This window comes from Choloepus didactylus, chromosome 1 (genome assembly GCF_015220235.1).
Source record: "Choloepus didactylus isolate mChoDid1 chromosome 1, mChoDid1.pri, whole genome shotgun sequence".
In the NCBI taxonomy this organism is placed as follows: domain Eukaryota; kingdom Metazoa; phylum Chordata; class Mammalia; order Pilosa; family Megalonychidae; genus Choloepus; species Choloepus didactylus.
In genome coordinates this window covers 146,555,782-146,564,676 of record NC_051307.1, presented here as the reverse complement: position 1 = coordinate 146,564,676, position 8,895 = coordinate 146,555,782, and positions in this window count along the sequence as shown.

Here is an 8,895-nt window from a genome sequence, read left to right as displayed (position 1 = left end):
TCTGTTGCGCAATGATGTTTCAGTCGGTTGCAGTTCAACAACTTCGGGGAGATGTTAAGTCTAATGAAAAGGCCTGACCAGACCTTAAGCTGGGAAACTGGGAACAAACAGTCCCAGATGTTTATCACAGCAGGAAATTCTCAGTAGCAGGGCCCCTTCTCCCTGGGGTGGATAAATAGCCCCCTTGGGAATACAAACTTGTCTCTCATCTCAGACATGAAGTGGGGCGTGTGGAGCTCCCATCCACTGACCCTGACCTGAGCACTTGGCCTCCCCAGGGGACCAGCCACGATGGGATCTCTTCCCCTGCTCTTTTGGCCCCTTTGTGCTGTGTAAGTAATAAAGTGGCCATTTGCTGAAAGTTTCTGTTGTGCCTGAGCCTGTGTTCTCAAGACACAGTGTGTAGCAACTAGCTCCACAGAAAGAGGAGGGACAGAGAACAAAATATTAAAGCATTTTAAAAAGTAACTTTGAGTTCTTCTACTTTTTGCATTGTTCAAGTTCACGGCTCTCACATAAAATTGAAAATAGGGGAAAACTTCATAATTAGGAGACTTGCTTGTGGTTAGCAGGGATTTAGAATTTTTAACATAAATATAAATTAACAAATATTTAATGTTCTTCTCAAAAACAGCATCTTCGCAGCGATAGTCTATCAAACACTCTTACAAAAGCTGAAAGCACAGCAATAAAATCTCATTCCGGGCTGAAACACACAAAGTCAGAAGTGATGAAGTCATTATCGTTCACTAGATTAAAAACACTCAGTCTCAATAACAACTCAGACCCAGTTCAGAGTAACAGCTTCAGTCTATCAGAGTAAATATTTTATGTGCCAAAATATGTTGGGTACACAGTCTGTACCAAATTATGTGTTTAATTAGCTGCATTTCATCAGATGCCTCTGTACCAAGGCTATCTCTTCTACATGACATACTTTTTTCTATATAAAGTGAGTAATATAGTCACTAAAAAACAACTGCATTTAAGAAATAAGATTATAAATCCACCTTCAAAACTCTTCAACTTAAAACTAAAGATTTTTTCTCATATGGTTTCTTTTTTATAATAGTGCATAAATATCTTATTTTTTTTTCATTAAATTTAAAGTGGATGTTTTAAGGCTTTAGCTTCTGGTAGCACAATTGACATATTAAGCTATAAGAGAAGGGAAATGATGTTTCTGGAGCTCTGTGCCAGGTGCTTTATGCACAATTTTATTTACTCTTACAACAATGCTATGAGACAGGCATAATTAACCATGGTTTATAGAGGAGGAAACCAAGGCTCAAAGAATCTAAGAAAATCATTCATGGTTATCACCAGAGTGGCAGCATTAGGATTTGAACCCATGTTTGAGGCCAAACCAGAATGGCTTCCAAGAGTGAGCATAAGTTCATGTGGTATAAGCATTGAAACTTCTAGAAGTGAAAGTGAACCATTTCCCTCTAACAAGTGGGAGTTTGCACAGACAAAATAGACTCACAAGAAATGAGCAAACAAAATAAATGCCTCTCTGAACCGCCTATAAATTCCTTTCCCCATCCCACTGTAGCCCAAGGGAAAGCAAATGGTTACAGCTCTCCACTGGGGAAGAATAGGCTGAGCACGGCTCCATAGGGGGCAGGTCCACCCAGGAGCTGGTCAGCCTCATCCAGTCAGGGCAGGGACAGCAAGTCCTCCCAGCAAGTTCCAGAATATGCAACAATAAGTTCAGGGTCCAGTGTATATCCAGTGGCTCCAGAGACAGAACCATCAGGGTGTCCCCTCTATGAGTACAACTGCATCTATAGCTCTTATCCAGAGCTGTCAGGAATTTAGAAACTGAGCTTCCCATGAACAAGTAGCCCCTCAAGCCTCTCCAAAGACACTGCTAAAAGTCCATCACCCTGAATGCATAACTATATGATTGTACTGTGAACAATTGTTTGTATACTGTGGATGATTTTATGGTATGTAAATATATCTCAATAAAACTGAATTTTTTAAAAAAGAGAAATGTTACCTTTACCCACTTACTCTGCAAACATAGGACTTGGACCTACATTCAAACCTCAGCCCCATAATCAAATTGCCAGCCCTTAATATTAGGCCTACAGCTTCATCTAACTTACTGGACAGTGTGGTCACCAAGGAGATATAAGATCACATGATAAAGTAGCATTTGCTTAGGAGTTCCAGGCTCCAAATGGAAGGTATCCTAGGGACACTTATCAGTACAGCTCCCCCAATTCTAATTCTACCCATTCTTCAAGGCACTGCTCAGCCCTGGCCTCTACATGGGAATTTCCCAAGAGGTTCCAGTCCACATGAGCACTCTTCTCTCTCAACTGCTCCCAGAGTTTAAGTCATTGACTTTGGTGCATACTCATTAGCTGCCCAGCATGCACTAGACTCCTGGAGATCAGCCAATACTGCAAGGACTCTCTTTTTACTGCAAACAGCACCTAACACATCTATAATGTAGTAAAAATAAAGCTGAGACAGGCAGGCTGCTTCAACAGTGTCTCCTGGGGTGACCTCACCCAGGTGGAGTAACCACAGTCCAAAACTTGATGGGATCCCAGAAATGGGATCAGGAGTGAACAGTTTCTTCCAAATGAATGCATGTCAACCAGACTCACTAGGGACTGACTTCTACATGAAACTGCCAAATTATTAATTTACAATGGGCCGATAGGAGTTTGGAGTGAATCAGAGAATGCAGAGAGATATACTTGGGACAGTGGATAGCATCCAATCCAAGCAGTTATTTAAGAGGCAGAAATGCAAACAGACAGGGAGAAAATTTACTGTAAGATCATGCCAAGTCTCAACTTCATGCATTTGATCTGAAAAGTGACATGGAGAAAAAAAAAACAGCAAAATGCTTCCCAATAGCCATCTCCCTGTCTTCATCATTGCTGTTTTCCTTTATTAAAAAAGATAAAGGTGTCTCTGATTTTCTATCTCAGAGCAACCTGGAAACAGAATGGGGTGAGGGAAGTAAACGCCTCCAGGGATGAAGTCAATGCTCCCAGAGTTGGTGCTCACTGTGCTTCCAGATATTAATTCTGAAATATGCTCTCTCTATACCACATCCTTGTCTCAGGCCCTGCTTTCAGGGGAACCCAATCTAAAATGCAAATGAAGGCAGAAAATAATTGCCAAATCACAAAGGAGAGGTGAAATAGAGGCTTTGTGATTAAATCCATACGTCACCCAAGGCCTCAAGTATCAAATTGCTGACTGTGAACAGAAGTTAATTTCCTGCAACATGTCATTCAACTGAGGAAAATAATAAAACAATGGGTTTAGTCAAAGAGAAAATGTTAAAGAAACCCCAGTATTTCTTGAAATTATACTATCAATGCTAAAGGTGCTGAAGAGATCGAGATCATGACATATTATAAAAATCAATTTATCTATGCATAATTGCCAATGATACTATTATTTTATATTTAATTTTAAATCACAACATGGTACACAAAAATGAGATCTTCCCCAAAGATGTTATTGTACGCTCTCAAAAATTATAGATGGATGGCTCCTGATCTAGCTAAAAGTCTTCTGGAATAGATATCCAGAAGTCCACAAAACCCACCAATTAGGTTAGTTTTTGCTGCATCTCAGGAACACGTGTTAAGACAGGTAAAAAATAAGCTTATTCATTAAGGAATTCCAATTTAATAAGTCAAGCCCCCAATCTTGAAGCTTGCCCTTATGAAACTTATTCTTGCAAAGGAGAAACTAAGCCTACATATAATTATGCCTCAAAGTCACCCCCAGACAACCTCTTTTGTTGTTCAGATGTGGCCTCTCTCTCTCTAAGACAGCTCTGCAGGTAAACTTGCTGCCCTCCCTCCTACGTGGGACATGACTCCCAGGGGTGTAAATCTCCCTGGCAGCACAGGACATGACTCCCAGGGATGAGCCTGGACCTGGCATCATGGGATTGAGAATGCCATCTTGACCAAAAGAGGGGAAAAGAAATGAACCAAAATGAAGTTTCAGTGGCTGAGAGATTTCAAATAATGTTAAGAGGTCAATCTGGTGGTTATTTTACACATTATATAGATACTCCTTTTTAGTTTCTAATGAATTAGAATAGCAAGAAGGAAATACCTGAATCTGTTGAATGGTAATCCAGTAGACTTGATTCTTGATGATAATTGTATAACTACTTAACTTTTATCGTGTGACCATGTGATGGTGAAAACCTAGTGACAGACACTCCCTTTAATCAGTGTACGGAAAGATGAGTAATAAAATAATAACAAAAAATATATAAATAATAGGGGAGATAAGGGGTGTGGGATGGCCTGGGTGTTCTTTCATTTTTTTCATTTTTTCTTTTTTTTTATTTTTTTAATATATTTTTTTTTTTTGGAAGTAATGAAAATGCTCAAAAATTGATTTTGGCAATGAATGCACAACCATATGATGATACTGTGTGCCACTGATTGTATACTTTGGATGGATTATATGGTGTGTGAGTATATCTCAATAAAATTGAATTTAAAAAAAAGTGTAGAACCTTATGGGGTCTGCTGGTGGCATGACTGAACAATTGTGAATCTCAAACTTTCAATCCACAAGCCATTTAAGGTCTCTTTGAGGATGGAATATGAGTTGGCATCTGGTAAAAATCAGGATAACACCAGCAAAACATGCAAAATAGGTGTTAGAAGCTTGGAAAAAAAGCCAGGAGATAAAAATGTAGCACTCTTTTTAAGAAACGATCCATTATCAATTGTCCTGATGCCTCCGGCTGAGTGGAAAAATATGGACGCTGGTGACTCTGAGTGAAAATATGATTCACAAGAGTAAAATTCTGAATGTGAAGTTATTTCAGGAATAACCGAAAAAATTTATTGCATTCATATTTGTATTTTTATGTATATACAATGTGGTATATGCCTTTTAAACTGTCTGAATATATCTAAAAGAGTCTTTTTAAAAAGTATACTTTGGATGATTGTATGATATGCAACTAAATCTCAATAAAATTGCAGGGAAAAAAATTACAGTAACACACACAAAAATACAATGAAATAGATTACTACACAGCAATGAGAATGCTAAAGCAACAGCAGAGCTGCAGCCTACAAACAAAAGTTGAATAAAAGCAAGCAAGCACAATACACAAAGTATAACTCAAAAACTATTTGTTAAATGGTAGACATATTTTATCCACTGTTCTATATGTATTTTACGCTCCACAATAAAAACATCCTTTTTACCATAACACTCAAAAAAAAAAAAAAACATATAGAATAAAAATCTTGGTGATAAGAAGAGACTTTGAATTGAATTAATAGCATTTTTTCTTTTTTAGTGACACAATCAATGGCATCTTAAACTCAATAAAATATGACAAGCATTTACAAAATAATTGAAAGGTTTGGAGAAGCAAAGTTCTCAAGGCCATCATTGGTTTTCAGAGGTCAAAAGACTTAAGAAATTACAGAAAACTCCTGCTGATGATCCCAGCTGCTTGCAGCACTAAACCAAGTGGCTCACTGAAGAATGCCCAGAAGCCAAAGCAAACCCCATGCACCTGCCATTTGCCATTTTTCTGCCCACCACCTCTGGCAGAGTATACTGCCTTTTAATTTTCTACTTTCGATATCTCATGTGTTTCTCAATGACAGACTCTAACCCAGAACCCTGTTGGCAAAGATTTGGAGGAATGTTGTCCCCAGGCTTTCTCCCCTAAAATGCCACGTTATAGGCCCCTTTAATAAAATATAGATGATGGGGATGATGATGAGTTAACAATAGACAGACAGTGCAAAGGCTTTGAGGACTGTCATGCATAAGATTATTGTTCCCAATTCTTCACTGCCTACTTAATAGAATTATACATCCACACTCTCCCATACAACTACGTAGTGTCTTACACTGTGGGCAGAGTATAAATCCCACTCCGCTGATATTGGAGTTAGCCATGTGACTTGCTTAGGTCAATGGAATGTTAGCAGGCATGACCTAAAAGGGGGATCAAAATGTGTTTTCATGGTTTGGCCCTGCATTCCTGTGATCTGCCATGAGAGCTTGCCCCAGGTAGCCATGTCACTGGGGAAGCAGATCTGTACCCAACCCACAGCCAAGAACCAAGACCAGCCAATTCTGGAGCTCAGCCAACCAGCAAACAACCCATAGATCCATGAGAGAAAGTGAATGTTCATTGTTAGCAATACTGTGATCTGGTTCTCATTGGTTATGCAGCAAAAATTAACACAAGGATTAAATGAGATAATCATGTATAGCATCTAAAACATTACTTGGCACATAGTAAACATAATTATTTTAGGAATCTTATAAATTGTATTGCACTATAAAAATGTAGATAACATTCAGTCTTTTCTTCAAGATGGGTCTATAGCATGTCTGAAGTACTGCATGACCTTCAGTATACAAAATGTCACATTTTTTACATTTTTAAAATTCAAGTTAAATTTAGTTTAAGCACCAGGCACTAGGGTTGATAAAAAGTCTAATAGCTGTCTTTTCTTCAGTACCATTGTCCTCCCTTGCATAATGCAAAACACTGGGTCTCACGGTTGCCAAAAGATAGAAGAAACCCAGTGTCCATCAACTGATGAATGGATAAACAAAATGTGGTATATACGTACAATGGAATATTATTTAGCATTAAAAAAAGAATGAAGTTCTGGTTTATGCAGCAACGTGAATGAACCTTGAAGACATTATGTTGAGTGAGATGAGCCGGACACAAAAGGACAAATATTGTATGATCTCACTGATATGAAATAATTAGAATGAGTAAACTCATAGGGTCAGAATCTAGATAGAATATAGGTTACTAGGGGATGGGGTCAGGATAGGGAATGGGGAGTTAAGGCTTCAAATGTACCAAGTTTTTTTTTTGGAACAATGGAAAAGTTTTGGTGATGGATGGTGGTGATGGTAGAACAACATTTTGAGGGTAATTAAAAGTACCGTATTATAGACATGAATAAGGTTAAAAGGGGAAATTTGAGGTCGTATATATGTTACTAGAATAAAAATTAAAATAGAAAACATAGGACTGTGCAACATAGTGAACACTATTGTAAACAACGGACTATAGTTAATAGTATAATAATTAAGATGTTCTTTCATGAAGTAAAACAAATGTATCACACTAATGCGAGGTGTTAATTATAGGGGGTATATGGGGAAAAAATACACCCTAATGTAAATTATGAGCTATAGTTAATAATACAATTATAATATCCTTTCATCAATTGTAACAAAGCTACCACACTAAAGCAAAAGGTTAATAATAGAGGGAGAGGGAGTATATGGGAACGGTGTATTTTCGACATTTTTCTGTAAACCTGTAACTTCTCTAATATAAAAAATTAAAAAAAAAAAAACAAACCCTGAGTCTTACATAGTTCCAAAGAGAGGGGGTGGGTCAGACTTTAAGACAATTTATAGAAATAACATTGATTTCAAAAATATTTTCTACCTTTCTGGGACACCTAAGAACTTGAAATATATGTGTAACACATGCTGTCTGTATTGCTAGTATCTCTTGAGGGTATAAATGTCATCCATTGTCCTAATTTATACTTATATTCCTAATTACTTCAATTAGAATTAGAATTAAGAGGATTTTACAGGGCTATTTGGAAGTAATAGTGGTTTTAAAAAAAGGAGATGGTCTATCACCATTTTAATTTAATGTATCCTTAAAAAATGTAATCAGAGTAGTGCCAAAGACAGAAGAGGATTTGTCTTAAGTGATATATAACAATTTTATGCATATGCAATTAAGTATACATCAGAATAAGTGTATAGAAAGGCATTCAAAGAATGGCATCATTCTTTGAAGGGCAATTTGGTAATACTTATCAAGAGTCAAAGTGTTTACATTAATGGACCTTTTAATCTCATTCTTAGGAATAAATCTAAACCAATAAATCAAAAGAAAAAAATTTTTTACAAAGATTTTAGATTCATTATTTAATGGTAAAAAAGTAAAAATAATATAAACATTCTACAATAAAAGAGAGATTTGGTGAGCTTTGGTATATAAATTTTAAAGAAAATTATGCAATATATTAAAAATAAGCACTATAGAACCATGAACATAAACAAAAAATAAGCCAAAAGAAGCATACTGAAAATAACGTAAGGTGATAAACTCACAGCATAAAAAAAAAAACATGATTGCATGTAGATAAAGATTGGAAATAGAACACAAACAAAAGAGCTTGGGTGTAGTATTTTATATTCTAAATTTATAATGATGCAAACACCTTTTGTTAAAAATAAAACCATCAGACAAACCTATATGTTACTTTGTGCTGAAAAATAAATGTTGGTTCCTAAGAACAGTAGCAAATGATGGGTGGGTCCATGTGTAGATCTTACCATAAAAGTGAACCGGTGCTGTCACTGGCTCTCTCCCCCATGACCAAGAGACAGCAAGAGAAGCTTGAGAACTCCTGGAGATGAAGAAGGCAAAGGTCTATTTTGATTGATGTGGGAGGGAAGGCATAGTTTTGGTCAGCACAAGAGGAAGCCCAGTGGAGAATAGAGAAGATAAAACAGAAAAGGCACCGTTGGGAGAAATAGTGCCTGTTCCACATCTACAGCAGAGTTGCTATGCTTAAGAAATAGCCCTGCCTAAAGCAGTGCTTCTCTGAGGGACAAAGAACAAATCCCTGCTTTGAATTAATTTTTTGTTGTAAGCACTGATTAACCGTGGTTTTCCACTGTTTGTGTATCTTCATACCAGGGCTCATTCATGCCCCCACGCCCACCTCCTGAGCTGATTTTTGTATAGATACAGGGGTCTGTCCTTCCCCCATATGCATCACTTGACAGAGTAGAAAATACCCTCTAGGGACAAAGCTATGAGCCAAAAGGACAAGATATTTGAGAAGTAGAACTATCTGG